This window comes from Macrobrachium nipponense, chromosome 1, assembly GCF_015104395.2.
Source record: "Macrobrachium nipponense isolate FS-2020 chromosome 1, ASM1510439v2, whole genome shotgun sequence".
In the NCBI taxonomy this organism is placed as follows: Eukaryota; Metazoa; Arthropoda; class Malacostraca; order Decapoda; family Palaemonidae; genus Macrobrachium; species Macrobrachium nipponense.
This window is the reverse complement of record NC_087200.1, coordinates 64624841-64646516: the sequence shown is the minus strand read 5'-3', so window position 1 is coordinate 64646516 and position 21676 is coordinate 64624841. Positions and strand designations below refer to the sequence as shown.

The 21676-nt window shown below is 37.6% G+C and overlaps 1 protein-coding gene across 2 annotated transcripts in view; it reads right to left on the bottom strand.

The window, feature by feature from the left end:
• LOC135219366 (uncharacterized protein C12orf56-like) overlaps positions 1-21676 on the bottom strand; it is a 144727-nt gene that overhangs the window by 39784 nt on the left and 83267 nt on the right. The gene's annotated exons all lie outside the window — the stretch shown is intronic.

The following is a 21676-nucleotide window of genomic DNA, read 5'->3' as shown; positions in this document are numbered from 1 at the left end:
CTCCAGCGACTCCAGGCGACGATTTCGTTCCTCTGGAGTTTCGCTGCCTGAACTTCACACTGGAGTCCACACTTTTCCTTCGAGAGGTCCTCCACTTCCTTATGCGGGCGCTGGAACCTCAGCTCGAGGTATTTCCTGTCGGATTCCCGCTTTTCATTCGTGTCTTTTTATTCCTGGATGAGCCTCGCCATCCGCGCTGCTTCTTCGGTCTTTAGCTGCAGGCCTTTCTCCTTCTGTCGAGGAGTTTCTCGAGCCTCTCAAGCAGGCAGTTGACCTCTGCCAACTGCACTGTTAGTTCCCTTATCCTCTCACATAGGACATCGTTTCTCTGCCCAATTTCCTAAGCGTTGTCCTTCAGCTGCTGATTTTGTTCTGCCATCTTTAGGATCTTGTCTTCCAGCTGCAGTTTCTCCCTCTTCTCTTGATCGTTCTTCTTTTTCAGAAACAACGTTTCACCTTCGACTGAGTAGGCTCCTGTCTTGCCAGGCCTGCTGTTGCAACACCTCCTGAGTCATCTGGATTACACTAGTGCGTTCTTCCCTTCCGCCCGCCTTCTCAGTTCTGAATCTCTTCCTAGTTGTCGAACCTCTGTTGCAGCTGAAGAATTGTCCTGTCCAAGTTCACGCGCTGCTCTCTCTGGCACTGGATGGTGTCTCCCAAGGCCGCAGTTCTCTCGTTCAGTTCCTTTTCCTTTGGGTGTTCAGCTCCATCATCAGTCAGGAGAAGCCTCACCAGCGAATAGGCAGCCAACAGCAAACAAGATTTCCGTATTTCGAACAACATCTGGACAACAACGTCCCAACAACAGCTGCTGCCACATTTTCCTCACACTGGAATCCACATCTGAGCTATGTTACCTACAGAGGCCATACCCAGTTCATATACTCTCCTCTCTCTCTCTCTCTCTCTCTCTCTCTCTCTCTCTCTCTCTCTCTCTCTCTCTCTCGATTTTTCGTTGATTTTTTATATTCCAAGAGAGATATTTTGCTTTATCAAAATATAGCAGGAAATATTCTGAAAGATTTTTAATTATTCTCTCTCTCTCTCTCTCTCTCTCTCTCTCTCTCTCTCTCTCTCTCGTACGGGATCTTTTTTCTCAAGTTTGTAAGAACATTTGGGACTTTTTGCAGTACGTATCTTTTTTTGTCTGCTCTCTCTCCCCCCGGTGCGGGTTTTCTTTTTATCTCATCTATGGCAAAAAATTGGGGGATTTTCCTTTATTTAACCTTTTGTCTAATTAATTCTGTCTGTCTGTCTGCCTGTCTGTCTGTTTGTCTGTCTCTTCTCTCTCTCTCTCTCTCTCTCTCTCTCTCTCTCTCTCACTTGCCCAGAAGGCCTAGATTTCTTCATTTGTTCCTTCATTTAGATTTAAGGCTTTGCATTCGATAAGTTTAGAGAGAGAGAGAGAGAGAGAGAGAGAGAGAGAGAGAGAGAGAGAGAGAGAGACAGACAGACAGACAGACAGACAGGCAGACGCTATTTTTGCGTAGAAAAACAGTGCATTGGTATGTTTACATAATATACCAGTGCATGTGAAATCACTCCTTTTGATATAATAAGAAATCTAGTTGTTTACTACCATGCTTCGTGTATAATGCTTTAATTGAGGTTTTTATTAATATTATTCTGTCCATCTAGGTATATATATATATATATTTAATATATATATATATATATAAATATATATATAGATATATATATAATATATATATATATATATATATATATGACATAATGTCCTAAGACTGGTCATCTTTTAGACATGCTGTCTACAAACGAGGAACGCTAAAGGACTGGAATGAATCAAAAGTACTGAAGCAGAAATGTGCACACCTTAAAGGGACAATTGAGACCCACCACTCATGGCAATAATGGCCACCATTAGGAAAGCATACCACGCATGTGCTCGTGTGTGTGTATGTGTGTGCGTGTGAGTGTGTAATGTACGTGATGTTGGAACATTACCAAGAGAAAGAGAGAGAAAAAATATCTACAGTTAATGATGATGTTTTCCAGGTTCACAAACCATGGTTAGGAAGCTTTTCTTCTTTTTCTTCTTTTTTCGACCCCGCGTATTCAGGAACCTGACCTTGTTCTCCTTAATAAAGGAAATAGTGATGGCCACAGCTATGAGTAAAAATAGATCAACTTGAAATGATGGGTAACAGTGTATATTTTATAATCTCCTTACATTTTATGAGTATCTGTTTGTTTATTTAGTTATGCGTCCATTTATTTTTTCTTTACCAATAACTGATCTATTCTGTCTGTTTATCTGTTCCTTTCTGTTACTTCTTTCTAATGAACACCATAATATTCTTTGGAAGCTTGAATTTCAAGTCAGTGGCCCCTATGGTGGGCTTGTTCCATATGAATATGGTTCATCTTCTGTATATAATAATAATAATAATAATAATAATAATAATAATAATAATAATAATAATAATAATAATAATAATAATAACAATAATAATAATAAAAATAATAATAATAAACATACATAAACAGTAAGGTTGTAAACCCTCATCCCTTTCCACCTTTTTCTTATTTTTTCGGGTCTGGGCAAGGACAGGACCACTGGTTGCCTGTCCCAACTGACCCTAACAATTTGCACGTCCGTCAACAATCATTATGCCAATGAATAACGAGAATTATCGGCTAACAATTCACTAACACAATACTCGTGCTTATTGGTCACTTGTTTCTTCAGGATATGTAGACACCAGATGTTTGATACCATTAAGAAGGTTTTCTATTTCCTATGATTTCGTGAACTAGTTTATCATCCAAGTTATTATTATTATTATTTTTTCTCTCTATCACAGTCCTCCAATTTTCTACTGGGTGGTATTTATAGTGTGGGGTTCCGGGTTGCATCCTGCCTCCTTAGGAGTCCATCACTTTTCTTACTATGTGTGCCGTTTCTAGGATCACAACCTTCTTCTGCATGAGTCCTGGAGCTACTTCAGCCTTCTTTTTTTCTAGGATTCCATTTTCAGGGGATCTTGGGATCGTGTCCGCCTAGTGTTCCTATGATTATAGGTACAATTTCCACTGGCATATCCCATATCCTTCTTATTTCTATTTTCAGGTCTTGATACTTGTCAATTTTTTCCGTCTCTTTCTCTTCAACTCTGGTGTCCCATAGTATTGCGACATCAATGAGGGACAATTTCTTCTTGATTTTGTCAATCAACGTCGAGTCTGGTCTATTTGCACGTATCACCCTATCTGTTCTGATACCATAGTCCCAGAAGATCCTTGCCTGATCGTTTCTATCACTCCTTCAGGTTGGTGCTCGTACCACTTATTACTGCAAGGTAGCTGATGTTTCTTGCACAGGCTCCATTGGAGAGCTTTTGCCACTGTATGCCCCTTTTTGTACTGGTCCTGTGCAAGTACCGGACATTCGCTTGCTATGTTGTTTATGGTTTCATTTTTCGTATTACACTTCCTACATATGGGAGAGATGTTATTTCCGTCTATCGTTCTTTGAACATATCTGGTTCTTAGGGCCTGATCTTGTGCCGCTGTTATCATTCCTTCAGTTTCCTTCTTGAGCTCTCCCCTCTGTAGCCATTGCCAAGTGTCATCGCTGGCTAGTTCTTTAGTCTGTCTCATGTCTTGTCCGTGCATTGGTTTGTTGTGCCAGTCCTCTGTTCAGTTCGTCATTCTCCTGTCTCTGTATATTTGTGGGTCTTCGTCTACTTTTATCAGTCCTTCTTCCCATACACTCTTGAGGCACTCGTCTTCACTGGTTTTCAGATATTGCCCCAGTGCTCTGTTTTCGATGTTGACGCAGTCCTCTATACTTAGTAGTCCTCTCCCTCCTTAATTTCGTGTTATGTATAGTCTGTCCGTATTTGCTCTTGGGTGTAGTGCTTTGCGTATTGTTATATGTTTCCTAGTTTTCTGGTCTATGCTGCGAAGTTCTGCCTTCGTCCATTTCACTATTCCTGCGCTGTATCTGATTATTGGCACTGCCCACGTGTTTATGGCTTTTATCATATTTCGGGCGTTGAGTTTTGACTTGAGTATCGCCTTGATTCTCTGCATATATTCTTTCCTGATCGTGTCTCTCATCTCTTGGTGTTTTATATCCCGTCCTTCCATTATTCCCAGGTATTTGTATCCCGTCTCATCTATGTGTTTCATGTTGCTCCCATCTGGTAGCTTTACCCCTTCAGTCCTTGTTACTTATTATTATTATTATTATTATTATTATTATTATTATTATTATTATTATTATTATTATTATTATTATTATTCCAAAGATGAACCTCATTCATATAGAACAAGCCCACCACCACAGGGGCCATTGACTTGAAATTAAAACTTCCAAAAGAATAGTATTCTGCCGTTCATTATAGAGAAGGAATAACAGAGGGTAATGGGAAATACAGAATGAAGAGATCACTAGTCACACACACACACACACACACACACACACACACACACGAGAGAGAGAGAGAGGAGAGAGAGAGAGAGAGAGAGAGAGAGAGAGAGAGTTTCTATTAGCGACTTGTGTTTATGATAGTTAATTTTTCAAAATCATTTTCACAAACAATTTACAATTGTTAACAAACGCCCCCGATTAAAATCATTCTTCAATTCAATTGAACGTTTGCAACAAGTATGCACACACAAATACATACACACCCACGCACACACACAAGCACATCCTTATAGTACCATTCTATACATCTTTCTTCGTAACTAAAGTGAATGTCACTCTCAAATTATCACAGGAAATAGCAACGCTGTCAGCTCATACCGAAGCAACGAAATCAAGTGGAAAGCCAAGTGTTCATTACGAAGAAATCTTACGTTGACTTCCCTACAAGGCTAAAGCATGAAAAGTGGTAGCTACAGACGTAACCTGTTCTCCCTAATTAGGAAATTATCGTCAGCGGTAGTCATCAGTTTTTGGTAGAAAGTGAATAATATCGCCTCCTGGTTCGGTAACTACCAGACACAAAATGAACCTTGTTTAGTACTACCAGCCTCTTGGAGAGAGGCCTCGGTAGCATTCTATAGTTTAACTATCATTTTTTATATTTATAACAAACGTATATACGTATGTATGTATGTATGTGTATAGGAAAAGTTATTTTTATTCAGATGAGAAGGAAATTATGTCTGGGGCACAGAGGATCAAGAGGAAACGTTGTGTTGCGTTGCAAGCACTTTTTTTTTTTTCTAAATCTATTGAAATGGATTTGTCTGTCCGCCCGTACTTTTTCTGTCCGTCAGATATTGAAGACTACTGAGGCTAAATTTTTTTTTTTCACTTGTTATAAGTTACACCTTGCGTGTCAGTTGACCAATGGTTAAATTGAACATAAAGATATGTGACGTAATTAAATAGTAATTGTTTTCTATTAACCTCGAGCAAAAAATGAACTTTGAGTCTTAAGCTCATCTGTTGTTATATATAGATATCGATTTTTTGGCATTATGTCAAGCACTGGGGCAACTAAGGCCATTCAGCGCTGAAACGGAAAGAGACAGTATGTATAGGTTTGAAAGGTGTAACAGGAGGAAAACCTCAAAGCAGTTGCACTAAGAAACAATTGTTAGGAGAGGGTGGACAGTAAGATGGAAAAAGAGAATATGAACGGAGGTACAGTAAAAGGAATGAAAGGGGTTGCAGCTATGGGCCGAAGGAACGTTGCAAAGGACCCTAATTAATACCTACATTGCACCGAATGAGGTGCACTGAGAATCACTTTGAGAGCTACCAAAGAAAAATTCAAAGTAGGTTTCGTCAGTTAACACTCAGAGGAACGAATATTATAACAAAAGTGATTGGTAACTGACAACAAAATGATAATTTGTTCGATCTTCGTGGTCATTTTAACCTTTGTTCAAATGACAAACAAATATAGGTATACGCTTGCAACACGACTTTCCTGAGAACACAACTTTCCTCTTCGCCCTACTGTGCGTGTGATACAGTTTGCTGCTCCCATAAAAAAAAAAAAAAAAAAAAAAAAAACTTTCCTCGTCACATTTTTGCAGTAATATTTCCCAAAACGATTATATAAGTATTTTCGTCAATTGGTCTGGTCACAGAAATGAAATAGGAAAATGGGTCTAGGTTTAGTTCCGAGTTCTAAGTGGTACTAAATGCTTTCTCACTTGTGGGTATTTCCAGATCGAAGAGTGAAAGGGGCTTAATGTTATCCGCAACCATTCGACGAGAAACCAGCTAACTTTCGCTTTCAATCGTCTATTGTTTAAGAGAGAGAGAGAGAGAGAGAGAGAGAGAGAGAGAGAGAGAGAGAGAGAGAGAGAGAGTCCAATGGCGGCAAATCTTACGAGTACAGGTTATTCAGTTCTGTGGTATCACTGACCCACTGCCCTTACCATCACAAATTGGCCCTATCCTTCACTCTAATTTAAAATCGAGATATTTTCCATCTCACCCAATCATATCGGGTGAATTATTCCTCAAAATGAGTATGGTAGATGTCTCTCATAAGCAACCCATAACTGTACGAACTGCGTCTTTAAGTAAGTTCGAGAAGGCAAGAGCGAGCAAAGGATACTTCGAGATATCAAGATGTTTGAAAAATAATTTGTTAAAACTATGTTATCTAATTATGAAAGATTTCCGTGGCCCTACTGGCCTCTAGTATTTGTCATGTCTGGGATATTTAAACATCTTACAGAAACCAAAGTAATCTGTATTAAACTTATTAGCAGTATGTACGCGAGGCACACATTATTAGCAATCATTCCACCTTCAAGTCCTTTCTTGTCGAATGTCTCTTCTTCTTGACAGTTAGCCAAACCCATGACCCTGTTCTTTTAATGTCTTGAATCTTATACGAAAATTATGCTACATATTAAATCTAACCAGTTCAGTAATTTGGTTCTTAATCTATTTTGGTGAGTGCTTCAACGACAATAAAGCTAATCAAAACTTTTACCCTACTTCAAAACAGGTTCCTAACATTTCATTTCAAGTATGGTCTTTCCATTTCAAAATACAAAATTGGCTATTGTATTTTAGATTCTAACTCATAAAGAAGAGTACTTTATTATATTATTCATCACTTCCTATTGTTGTGTACCAGCTTCATGTTTCCACTTATAGCATTGACCCTTTGAGATTTAAGGTCCTTAAATCTGCCTGTGACTAAATACACATGACAACGTTTTTCTATTACTGCTTGATGAACCAATTTTTCGGGATGTAAAACTGGTTTCGTCGTCATTTTGAAGATGAATGCCTGCCCTTTATTGTATAATATTAAAAAAGTGGAGAACAATATGAATGAAAAGTATAAGGATGCAAAACCTACCCATAATTTTCGGAAGAACTCAAGGGTTGAAAACAGGATGACGTCATTTGACGTCCCTGAATCTCAAAAGGCTATTTCATATAAGAGTTGGGTATATCTTAGTTTAACCAGACCACTGAGCTGATTAACAGCCCTCCTAGGGCTGGCCTGAAGGATTAGATATTTTTACGTGGCTACGAACCAATAGGTTACCTAGCAACGGGACCTACAGGTTATTGTGGGATCCAAATCACATTATATCGAGAAATGAATTTCTAATCACCAGAAACAAATTCCTCTGATTCCACGTTGGCAGAGGGGGAATAGAACTCACAACTACCGAATCGGTAAGCGAGCACATAAACCACCTGTCAGTTCATCGAAACTGACGTTAAAACGTACGTGTGGACGGCAGTTTGTGGGCGGAGTCAGTCCACTCATTAGAACTGATGAACTGATAGAATTACTTGAAATTCTTTCGACCGACTGACAGGTGATCGCACGTGTGGACCGGTAAGCAAAGATTTTATGACAGTTCGCCTCTGGATTTCGTTTGAGTAGGACCTCCCCTGCTCCGACCAGAATATGAATAAACTATGGAAAGGCCTAATTAATTTCGTTGTTAGACTCTGCGGCGCTATTTGTAGACCGTTGCTTTATCGTGGTTGTGAGTTCAAATCACATAATAAATAAAAGCTATTTCCATGTGATAAATACAATTTGGTATAGGTCTAAGCCAGTGTCCTGCCTTTTCATGAAAGGTGCTACTAGTGAAAGTAGGCTTCACGGTCCATTCCATAACTAACTAACCCCTAGGTCTAATTTAACTATTCATTAACACTGTATGAGAATAGACATCTCTCTTTAACAGGCATTATTTAGACCATACTCTTTTACGCCTTTTTGCTTCCATCCTAGTTTGAAGTCTATGGAGCTCCAACTCCTTATCAGCCAGTGGAGTTTCCATCGCTGCCATATAGTTGTTGCCACGACGAGAGCTAGGCTTAGATGAGGGCAATGACCTCGAGTTGACTATCCGACTGTCAGTTCTACTCTTTACGTGTGAATGCTTATCTGTTGAACGGTATTGGGTTAACTGACAGGTAAACCTGAGCGTGAATACCCGACCTAAGGCAAGACATCCACTGAGGGCACTATTGCCAAGATACTCCTCATCAGAGGCTGCCTCCTCAGAGAAAGGCAGGCTTCCTGCCATGATCGAGAAGCAGACCTTGGGAGGACGCCACCACTAGTGCTGGGTGTCAAAGGATCCTCAGGATAGCCAGCCCCTGGAGGGGATGCTCCATCTCAGAGGCTGCTTCCCTGGAGAATGGCCGGCTTCCTACCATGCTGGGGAAGTGGGTCTGGAGAGGGCTTCACTGCTAGGGCTGGGCCCAAAGGCTTCTAAGGTAAGCCAACCTATGGAGGGGATGCTCCTTCTCAGAGGCTGCTTCCCTGGAAGATGGCAGGCTTCCTGCCTTACTGGGGAAGCAGGCCTGAGGAGGTCTCACCACTAGGGCTTCGGGGCAAAGGCTCGTCAGGCTAGCCAGCCCCCAGAGGGGATGCTCCTGCTTAAAGATGGCTTCCCTAGAGAGAGGCAGGCTTCCTGTCATCCAAGGGAAGCTTCCCAGCGCCTGGAGGAGATGCACCTTCTCAGAGTCTGCTTCCCTGGAGGAGGCCAGCTTCTTGCCATGCTGGGGAAGCAGACCTGGGAGTTGGGGCCCACAGTAAGAGCTGGAAGCCATATGCTCCTCAGGCTAGCCTGTCCCTTGAAGGGACACTCCTCCTCAGGGTCCGTTTCCCTGTAGGGAAGTAGGCTTCCTGCCATGCTGGGGAAGGGGGACTGGTGAGGGCACCACCTCAAGGAATGGTGGCCAAAGGCTCTTAAGGCTAGCCAGGCCCTGGAGGGCACCCTTGCAAAGGTGCTCTTCCTCTAGTACTACGTACTTGAGTATTTTCTCTGGTAGGTGCTTAGCTCCAAACATATCAGCGAATTTTACCCAACTTCCTGACTGAGTAGTGAACGAACTGCTAACATTTCATTCGACTTACCCCCTTCACCGTGAGATATGAACATATGGAAATGAGCACGTGGGAAAGTGTTTCACAGAAATAAATCTCTGACTTACATCGGGAGCGAACCCCGGTCTTTAAAGTTAGAGTCTAAGGCATTAACAGTTCCTCCATACAATTCTTAATATACAATATATATATATATATATACACACACACACACACATATATAACATATATATATATATATATATATATATATATATATATATTATAGTTGGAAGTTTTCTGTTGTGGTTTTTATCTCTATATTGTTGATTAATTTTCAGTAGGTCTCATCTATATATCCATGCCATATCTTCTTACAAACCAAAATGCAGGCATGCTAACATACGTTCAAATATACATCAAAATGGCACCGGCAGAAGTAGCCTGTATATCATTATCAAAACGAAAATAAGTATTTTTACTTATGTTCAGTATGTTATATTTTGGATATCGGAAGCCCTCAAAGGTTCTATAATTCAGAATTCATCTCATGCCAGAGTAAACAGTCACCCAATCACCTATGAATCACGCGTGCAGAAGGAATAATTACCCCATCCAGTAGATGAAATTAACATTCCATACATTGGTAATCATAACAACACGCATTCTAGAATTCTCGTCTCCGGCCGAAGTTTTCGGGCTGATTTTGTGTCCGTGACTACAATTCGTAATACCTTTCGTCCTTCAGCCCTTCAGTGATATTTGGTTTTATTGCACCATCATACCCGTATCTGAAAGTAAAGGTAAAGTCATGTGACATGTGACGTCACACCATTGAGCGTCCAGGTTGCTATGGCAACCGTTGCCGGGAAACGTAAACAATGTGCATGTCGTAAGGGGTCTCCCTGCAGCAAAAGTTAACTGTCTGGTATTTTCCTTTTTGATTTCGGATGGATCCTCTCTCTCTCTCTCTCTCTCTCTCTCTCTCTCTCTCTCTCTCGTTATTCAAGATCTTGTCTATTTCTACTCAAGTAGTGGCTGTTTAGCCACTTGGTCTGTATTGTGACCTTGAACAGTTTTTGGGCTGTCAAACTGTCATCCTTACCCAATGTTTTGTATGTCTGATTGAGTTATACTGCCTTTTTCGCCGTTGTCTGTTGAACAGATCTGACCACAATGCACCTGTCTCTTCCTTCATGCCTCAATCAATTAATTAAATGCGGTATTTTCGCTTAATCGAGGAGTAAGCATACAAACTACTTTTTTGTTGTTATTCTTGTTGGGTGATAGGAAATGTCTATAGAAGAGCCAATAAGGGTCTGAAAAAGGAGTTTTGTGTAGAGTTAAAGATACAGGAATTTTAGGATGTGATATTGATTATATATTTATTAGAATGAAAATGTAAAAAATTAATAATGTGCATATTAAACAGTGCAGAAAGATTATTTCTGACCAAAGATAGCATACTTATTTTAATTTTCGTTGGTGAAGTAAGGCTCTACTTGACAGCAGATTTTAGCACGTTTTAATTGGCGTTAAAAGATAGGAATATAATGTTTACAACTTATGCAAGAGGGGAAAATCTTGCACACGTCCTGAGTAAGCTGGGGGTCGGATCATACCTTATTCCACTGCCAACAGGCTCCCTTCATGAATAACAAAGAATAACGAATGTTTAATTAATGATGGGTTGTGGACGAAAATCAGAGCCAATGGACTGCGGGAAATAGTTAGGTGCACTAAAGAGGCGTCATCTTCGAAAAGGTCGATCCAAACCAGAGCCTCCTCCATACTGTCTTATCGAGATGTCACAAAGGCCTCTCGGTCCTAAGTAAGATGCAAATGAGTTCCTGTAACTTAGTTATGTTTAGACGAATCGAAGGCATTTCATTCGAAAATGAGATGATGAACATGTGATACACGTGGAAGCGTTTCTCTTCGCCTTGTTGGTGTAACATTTCCTGACAAAATCTATATCACTTTATCTAACTGTTTTTCATTCTTTATGCAGTTTTTTATATATTTTTTACATATGAAATTTTTAATCGTTGGAACTATTTTTGCAATTCAGTGGAGCCCTGGTTTCTACTATAGGGAATGTTTCATTTTTAATTTTTTACATTTGAAATATCTTTTTCTTTGGAACTTTCTTTGCAATTCAGTAGAGCCATGGTTTGCTTTCACATGAGTGTTTACACATTTTGAATATCAATAATAAATAATTGAAATATGCTCGTAGTGGCATGAGTCGTGAAAAGGAGAAACAAATCCTTATGAAAAGGGGAATCGAATAGATCCTCGAAACCTTTCTGTACAGATTTATAATAATAATAATAATTTTGTTAAGAAATTCACAATTCCGTGAAAACAAATTGTTTAAAAAATATCCACAATTATATATAAAAATATATTTATGTAAAAATATAAAACAAAGACTTTCGAACACTTGAACGGTGTTCCTCATCAGTGTGACGTTAAAATGTAACGTCACACTGATGAGGAACACCGTTCAAGTGTTCGAAAGTCTTTGTTTTATATTTTTACATAAACTATATTTTTTATATATAATTGTGGATATTTTTTAAACAATAATAATAATAATAATAATAATAATAATAATAATAATAATAATAATAAAATAATAATAATAATAAAATAATAATTATTATTATTATTGTTAAAAAATATCCATTATATATTAAAAATATATTTCTATGTAAAAAAATAGAACAACGACTTTCGAACACCTGAACGGTGTTCCTCATCAGTGTAACGGTAAAATGTAATGAAGAGGACAGTTTTCCTGCCCCGCCCATCTTTTTAGATGCTGTTCGGAAGGAAACTATCCTCTTCATTACATTTTAACGTTACACTGATGAGGAACACCGTTCAGGTGTTCGAAAGTCGTTGTTCTATTTTTTTTTTTTTTACATAGAAATATATTTTTAATATATAATTGGGGACATTTTTTAGCAATTTGTTTTCACGAAAATGTGAATTTTTAACATTTTATTATTTTTTATTATTATTTTATTATTATTATTATTATTATTAATTATTATTATTATTATTATTATTATTAACCCTTAAACCAGTCGGTCATCAACCCTGCTTATCAATCCTAAAGAATTACATTGAATAAAAACTTTAGTCCAAAGGCCAAGCACTGGGACCAATGAGGTCATTCAGAGTTGAAACGGAAATTTAGAGTAAAAGATCTGAAAGGTGTAACAGGAGGGAAACCTCAAAGCAGTTGCACTATGAACCAATTGTTAGGAAAAGGTGGAAAGTAAGGCGGAAGAAAGAGAATATGAAATGAGGTACAGTAAAAAGGAATGAAATGGGTTGCAGCTAGGGGCTGAAGGCACGCTACAAATAACCTTAAGTCTACCTACAGTGCACCGCATGAGGTGCACAGACGGCACTACTCCCTCTACTGGGATTAACCCTATAAGACTTTCAGCGGTCGACCATAACGAAAAGAGAACTACTGCAGTCGACTGGTATGAACCAGATTCGACAGGAGGGAACCGCCGCCCATGTCGACCCTTCGGAAATAGAACGGAAGCCTGACATTAAATATTAATTAATGTTGTGCTGTCTCTCCGAGATTTGTCCTTTTCATTTATACATCACTGTCTATCGTCTTACCAATTTGTTTACTATCTGGTCAAAGGGAGATGTCTTGTATGTTTCTTGATCTCTCTCTCTCTCTCTCTCTCTCTTCTCTCTCTCTCTCTCTCTCTCTCTGCTTCATAAACGACAGTTGGATCGTTAGAGTTTCTGCCTCTGGTTTGAGAAAATATAGAATTTTCAACATCTGTGCTCAAATGCAGCATGTGATGAGTATTGCTCTAAAAAATCGCCACTACAAAATGAAAGTTGGTGTGTTTTGACGAAGATATTCTCGCCCTACAAGAATGGAACCACGCGTGAAGATAATCTCTCTCTCTCTCTCTCTCTCTCTCTCTCTCTCTCTCTCTCTCTCCTCTGTCTATCTTATTTTTCTTCAAGCTTAAATTTTACTTCTCAAAACGTCGATTTTCTAATCACATTTGTAAAACACAATCTATATTTGACTAATATACTAGTCTGTCTTTCATAATATCTCTCTCCTCTTAGCTTGGTACCTCTCTCTCTCTCTCTCTCTCTCATCGGCTCTCGTCTCTCTCTCATCTCTCTCTCCTCGGGTCTCGTTCTCTCTCAGTTAATGTGAGAGACAATATCATTACATCACGCGACAAGGAAGCGAAGAAGATTATCGATCGTTTTATTAGAGGTAATGATATTGGATCCCTCCGTCAGGATATTATTAGCCAAGACCCTCTGCTGTTCTCCCTACCTGCAAAGCAAAGAATCCTTGGAGCAACGGAAAAGGCTTTACAAAATCCTCTCAGCCAGAACAAGGCGTGATCCGACCTCTAGCTTACTCGTGACACATGCAAAATTTTGCCCTCAAATATGAGTTGTAAGCATTATATTTCTAATTTTAATGTAAATTAAAATGTACTAAAATCTATGTAAAATAGTGAGTTACTTCACCAACGAATATTAAATTACATATGCTATATTTTATATTAGAAATAATTTTCTTGCACTGTTTAAACATGTCATTATTTATTTTTTACATTTTCATTCCAATAAATAAAACATAAATATCCTACCCTAAATTTCCTGTATCTTTAACTCAACGCAAAACGCCGGGAATTTTCAGACCTTTTTTGAGGCTTTTCCATCGGGCTTTCCTGAACCCCTCCAACAACAACAACATCAACAACAAAGTAGTTAGTAGGCTTACTCCCCGAGTAAGCGAAAAATGTATAAGATGTGTACGTTTATCAGCCGCAAGTGAAAAGAAACGCTACTAAACAGCCTGTTGATCTTATCAGGCAGGTAAGAGCAAAATGCAAGAAATTCCTTTTATTGTTCTGTGGGGAAAATATAGCCACATGTCTTTAGTGCCACGAAGGTGAAGAAACACTATATTATGTTTTCATCAGGTGACCGAAAAAAAATTCAAAATCTGATTATTTTCAAGAGTGGAAAAAATTGCGTGTCTTCATTATCACAAATGGGAAAAAACGGCAAAATGTATTTGCTATCATACAAGTGGCATGATCTTCCCCAAAAAATATCTACTTGACCTTTTGCAATCACACACAGGTGACTGGCAGGTGATTGGAGTCAAAAGGACAATCCTCAGTGTGTATGGAACCCGTTGTTAGATTGGAACCGAATGTTTCTACCTTAGGAAGTGCACCAGTCGCGACTTAGACTCATCACTATCAACACGTATTTTTACTTGTTATAGTTATAAGATATATCTGTATATATATATATATATATATATATATATATATATATATATATATATATATATATATATATATATATACACACACACACACATATATATATATATATATATATATATATATATATATATATATATTCCCTTTTTTTTCTTTTTAAATAATTACCATTTTTAGAATGAGCAAAAACAACGTTTGGTTTATTCTGGTTTTATGACCACGCACCATTTTGAAACTGAATCTATTCATGTTAATTAAAATGCCTAAAGTACAATCCCCAGCACCAGTCTGACATGAGACGGCTTATAATTAGAGATTTCATTTCCTTTAATAATCTAAATCTTTCCCTGGAAAGGAATATACGTAAGCATTTACAATAATCACCAGCATATGAGCATAACCATTGCGCTAACGTGTGCGTGTGTTGCTAGCTAGCTTAGAGATAATTATGTTCCTAGTGAACGGGCAGAGGTCCTTTACAGCAATGACATGAATCTAATGGCGATGAGACGATGTTTTAAATGACCTGTTACCTGTCAGAGTGACCATACAACTCATCTGGTTTCACACGAACTCTCAGGATAACGTGGTCCCATATGGAGACCGCATTGACCCACACCTACCAATTTTTACCGCGAAAATAAAAGACATCCATTATTTCATTCAAATTTGTGTGCAGTGGGTCGTGAATGATGTTTGGACTTTATGGTGACCTTTACAAAGGTCTTGATGCAGGCTGAATGAGACGAATTTCGTTTATGTACTGAGTGACAGTGAAATAGTGTCACTCGGGGCAATTACGTTCCAGCGGTAAATAAAACCAAGACACGAACTGCCACTGTCACCAGCATCTCAGTCACTATAATCGAATGTAGTTGAACTGCAGTATGTCACTCTCTGTAATTTACAAGGGAGGTAAGCTATTATAAGCCAGTGTCAAGTTTGAGCTATTGACGTTTTCTTGCATTCTTTAGTTTTTCGTTGTGGGTATTTTCATTACTAGTAGTGGGTGAATGGTAAGCATTATTGAAAGTTATCCCTTTGGCTCCTACGCTGCATTCTCTTTTAAGATTTGTACTTGACGTTTCTTCCATCTTGCTAACAATTCTCTCCCACTCCCTCTTTCCACAGTCTTAAGTGCTGAATGTTTAAAAGTGGCCAAGTGTGCTGGGCCTTTCAACCTGATTTTCATGAATCAATAGTAACCAGTACTTCTACAGTTTCTGTGCAACTGAACCGCGGTCTGGTGAAGTCAACATGAAGCTGCACCCAAAGGGTCATCTTTCATTTACTTTGATCCAAGATTCTCTTGTTCAAAGCGCCTCAGTTATTGGAAGTCTCTGGAGGTTTTCTCGGACCATTATTGTGTCTACGAATGCTAGTGATTGTCATTCCAGGCAAAATGTGACATTTGTGTGTCCTCTTTTTGTGAGCCTTGCTTCTTGCTATTGCTTCAGAGAACCAGCCTCTTAAGCTAAAAGCTGCATTACTGTGATGTTAACCGGGAAGCAAAGTCCCGAGATGTAGTATACTACTATGAGATTCAGGGCCTCTGTAACACGGTTTTTTCGCAATAACTTTTTATCTATGCATTTCATAAATATAACGCTTATTCAGAATACACATTTACTCGATGGTGTTTGGCAACCTAGGTGTAGTGATATCATATAACTGAAGTTATTAGTTTTAATCTCTGTCTCTGTCTCTGTCTCGGTCTCTCTCTCTGTCTCTGTCTCTCTCTCATGAGAATATCTGGAGACATTTGCTTATGGTAACATTAAACTGCTGATACACACATACACGAACAGTATATATATATATATATATATATATATATATATATATATATATATATATATATATATATTATATAAATTTTGACAGTATTCTGCATTACGTAGGTTGAATAAATTTGGTACTTACAATGTAAAAGGGACTACTCAGAGAAAAGGTTTCGAACGCACTCGTTACGTAACTTATGACAGCATTTCTTCCCTCTTTCTCGATGGATGATTGGCTATACGTAACAAAGGCTATACCTCTGGCAACAATAACAAAAATTTAAATACAAGCAAAGCAGCACACCTTTATGAACTCTGAACCTCTCCACTGATAATTGTCATAATGAACAAACCAACAAAATATGTTAATAAATACAAAAACACTTCGATTATTAGTCTAACTCCCAAAATAAGTTTCCTAAGAAATTACAGTCTGCTTTATAAGTCACAATCAGATTGACAAGATGTAGGGAATAGTTGGTAATTTTCAAAAACATAGCAGACAAGCTTGATTTGATAACTGCTATATCCAATGTCATGCAATTGTTTATTTATTGGCTATCTACCTATTTACTGAAAAAAAATAGCCGGTACCGTATATTGGCTTTAAACCTTCACCAATAATTATCGTCAGAATGATGACTTCATGAGGCTCCACCCACTTTGGCCTCGTTGTAATTCAGGATAACACTGAAGCCTATCATGGGCATTATTGGATTAGAAAATTAAACTTCTGACCATAAAAATTAATTTCTCGAGTAGTTGTAAGAAGTGCTAAATGATCCTCAAGGATCCCAGCAGTTGGCCTAAACGTTTAATTCATGTATATTACTGCTATACTGTTGCGGCACTACTGCTACAGTAGTATTACTACGGTAGCACAGATACCCCACCCACATCTATGTATCGTTCCGCCATTCATAAAGTCTTTGGGTTTCAGAGCCGATGGAACAAGGTGAATGGGTTTCTGTCTAGTGGATGGGCGGCGCAACATTTCGTCAAAAGGTGTTTACTTTGCTTACGTAATGAATGTTTTTCGACTCTTGGCTCGTAATCATTGGCCATGGCGTCGGCTAGATAATTTTTACTCTATAAAAATTAAAACTATCGGGTTTAGGTTATTAATAATGCTGACAAAATTTGTGTGTGGTTGTAAAATATACATATGTCAACTTTCAGCTACATCCGATGCTTTGACAAGGAGCAAAGTCCAAAAAACCGTGTTACAGAGGCCCTGAATCTCATAGTAGTATTGCACCAGCCCCGGTTTTATGCCATGCCCTAAGTTAGGTTAGGTCAGTTCCGAGAAGGACATTGAGTGTAATTTGGGTGTGGGAAACATAATGAGATTATTTCCAAGAAGGTGCTATGGTTAGTTTTTAAGATATAGCGTCCCGCCTTTTCAGGGAAGGTTCAGTACTCGGTTACAGTTCAGGAATATACAACCGGGAATGCTGAGTTCAAATCCAGTCTTGTTAATTTGCCCAGAAAAAAAAAAAATGATCAATGTCTCGTCAAAAGGGTAACCTATCGTCTGCTGTACCTTACTATGGTATATGGCTTTATAGAAAAATGTCATCAATCTTTATCTGCCATTTTATTCTTCTAAAAGTGTATGTAAATACTTAAGTATGATTTTCGACCACTCGCTCATGTACTTTTTTTGTTTTATTTTAATATAGGAGGGAATACTATTTTTTGGGTGGATATATCTCATGGTAATCGGATAGGGTAAAAGATTGATTATGCCTGTAAGGTGATAAAGAAGAGTGTCTATTTAGCAACTTGAATACCCTCCTCCCCCGCACCCCCCACACCCCTTCCTCTATATCCACTGCCAAGGGAAAATGCCTCTGTCTTTCAGTGAAAAAAATAATTATAACAATAATAATAATGATAATAAATTTTGCTCCACACTAACTACCCAAAATATAGTTCCAGTACGAATGGATGGGAGATTTCAATCAAGGTTTTGTCAAAAACCTATTTTTTTTCTAAAAGGTATATTTTGTAGGAAAGAAATTAATGGAGACTTGCATTATATTCTAAATTGCGAAAGAATGGTTTGAGAAAGTATCTCAGACGAAAAGGTAGATAAAAATGCTCAAAATCTTTTAGGAACACGTGGACTGATAATGTCGAAAGTCATGTGCATCATCTTCTAAGATTATATATATGATATATATATATATATATATATATATATATATATATATATATATAACATATATATATATACACACACACACACACACACACACACATATATATATAATATATATATATCTATATTATCTCTATATATGGTTAAAAGTCATAGTATATGCACTTGACTTCATTACACACTCACATACACATACATATATATATATATATATATATATATATATATATATATATATATATATATATATGGTTAAAAGTCACAGTATATGCACTTGACTTATATATATATATATATATATATATATATATATATATATATATATATATATATATATATATATATAATATAGGGTTAAAAGCCACAGTATATGCACTTGACTTCATTACACACTCACATACATACATACATACGTACATGATATATATATATATATATATATATATATATATATATATATATATATTACTGAAAACAAGGCCCATAGCAATGCAGACGAGCCGTGACGTCGGAAAAAAAGACGAATCGATCGATCTTACTAACGTTTGCATATCAGTGTTGTTGCGTGTTTGTGGGGTTCAAAGCCCCCATTTGTAGGGTGAGAGGGAATCGCCTTCCATTGCATGCGTACAGAAGGGCGTTTGATTCTCTCTTGTTTATTTCTTTATAAAGACGGCGAGGAGAGGTTCGTAATTACTGTCTATAGAATTCTGGCTTTGCCCTTTTGGGCGAGATGATTACTATGTCACGTGACTGTTTTTAATTTATTTATTTCACAGTTGTAGATATCATTGTAGTTGTTGCTGTGTTTATTATTCTTTGCTTAAGTATACTTTCAATGCTAATTATGTTTTTCATCGCTGCTATGATACTCATTGCATTTTTGCCTTTAATGCTATTATTCATTATTATAAATAGTAGTTGGCAAAAATTCAGCTATTCAAGATGGCCTCTCTCTCTCTCTCTCTCTCTCTTAGGCTATCCGATCAAGTATGTGAATAAGTAAGTAGACGCTTAATTGCCTAATCAATTACACAAGTATATTTCTCATCGCTTCGTTTCTCTTTATCTATGACGCGTCTTGTCTTTGGACATTTTTGCTTATTTCACATGAAAGAAAAAGGACGGTTAAACCACTCAGGAAATACTAAGGGCCAAACAGAGTCGGTCACGTGTTGGAGGTCTGATGGAACCGTGTGATTCACGAATTCGTGACTTCCCCATCTCTCCTATTCACCTTTGATTATCACCCTTTCTCTAGGACAGTGGACAAATTTTAAAGAAATAATGATGACAGAAGCTGTGGAGGCGTCGCTGGAGTCTATAATCACATGCAAACAGATTAATTCGTCATCGCGTTTTAAACTTGGAGTTTTTCTGTCAACGTGTTGCTGACAACTAAGGTAAGGATAAGATGATTTATGCGTTCTTATTTACTATTTCATTCTAAATACTTTTGAATATCTAGTCTCCCATAAGTTGCCCTAAGGTTTAATTTCTGCTGCTATGAAATAATAGAACTATTGATAACTGGTAGTTTTTCTGCGTAAAAGTGAAAGAAGGTTGGACTTTGTAAAAAAAAAAGGCTTCTTTCAATAATCGATCAATGTAATGATAAGCAATCAAGTCACTAACTCAACTAACAGGTTAATAAAATAATTTATTTAACTGATAGATTAATGAATTAATCACCTAACTAATCGTGTCATCACATCCGATAGTAAAGTTATTTAATTAAATCTAACAAAGAACACTTTAATTATCGTGCTAATAAGTCGCTCTGCTAAGAAACTGATTAACTAGTTAGTAAAATAAAAAGATAGAGAAAAAAAGACAGCCAATCAGTTCACAAAACTAAGTCACTGGTTCTCCAATTTTTTTTCTTTTTTTTTTTAGTGATGGCACCCTAACTAATATAATCATTACCGTGGCACCTCCTTCTGCACCATCCCGCACTATCGTATGAATTATAAAATATTTATAAATATATATATATATATATATATATATATTATATGATATATATATATATATCTGTGTGTGTTACTATATTAGAGTAGACAGTGATAATAATTATATGAAGACTTCTGCACACTTTTATTTTTATTTTTATTTATTTATTTTTTTTTTACAAATGCTCAGTGAGATGATTTACCCTGGACAAGATTCATGAGAATCCATCTGTGCCACTAAGCACTGGTGCCACGGCACCCAGTTTGAGAATCACTAGCCTAGTTGTGAAGACCAGAAGACTAGGTCGACTTGTAATGGCAATGTTGTTTATTTTTGCGGATGGAATGACTAGATATAAGAAGCGACTAAGATTCGTGACGTGCCAGAAGATGCTGTAACAATACAGACTGGGAAACTAAAATCAAAGTAGTCATTCGTGATGTTTATAGCCGCATTTACTGAGAAGGATATGGTTATATTGAGAGTGAATCTACGATAAACAAGTGAAAAATGCGCCGCAGTTTCTTCAGCGCAATCGAGTTTTCTGTACAGTGTATAATGCTGTCTGAAACTCTCAGCCACGTTCCACGAAACTTTCAGCCACATCCCGATGGTGGCCTGTGCTGTTGGCACCTCTAACAGTGCCAGACGCTCGAGCATGGCTAACTTCAACCTGGAATAAAATCAAAACTACGAAGGCTAGATGGCTGAAAGTTGGTATGTTTGATGGTTAGAGGGTGGTTGATCAACATACCAATTTGCGGCCCTCTAGCCTCAGTAGTTTTTAAGATCCGAGGGCGGACAGAAAAGTGCGGACGGACAAACAAATAGCCATCTCAATAGTTTGAGACAATGTAAACAAAATATTGAGCTGAATTCGAGAAGTTGCACCTTTAAAGGTGAAAAATAAAGGAGATCCCTGTGGATATAAATGGAAACAAAACTTTGTAAATTAGATATACAATAAGTGAGAAGAAATATAACTTAGGTATATTGCAATATAATGATAAGACATTCACGTAGAAATACTACATTTTCTTGCTCGTGGAGTGTCATGATATTAGGAATTTGAAATCAATATGGAATATGTGTCATGATTCGCTCGGTATCTTCAGATATGTGAGTACGTGGAAAATAAACGTGAGGGTCCTTCAAAGCCTCTTCGGAGAAATGGCA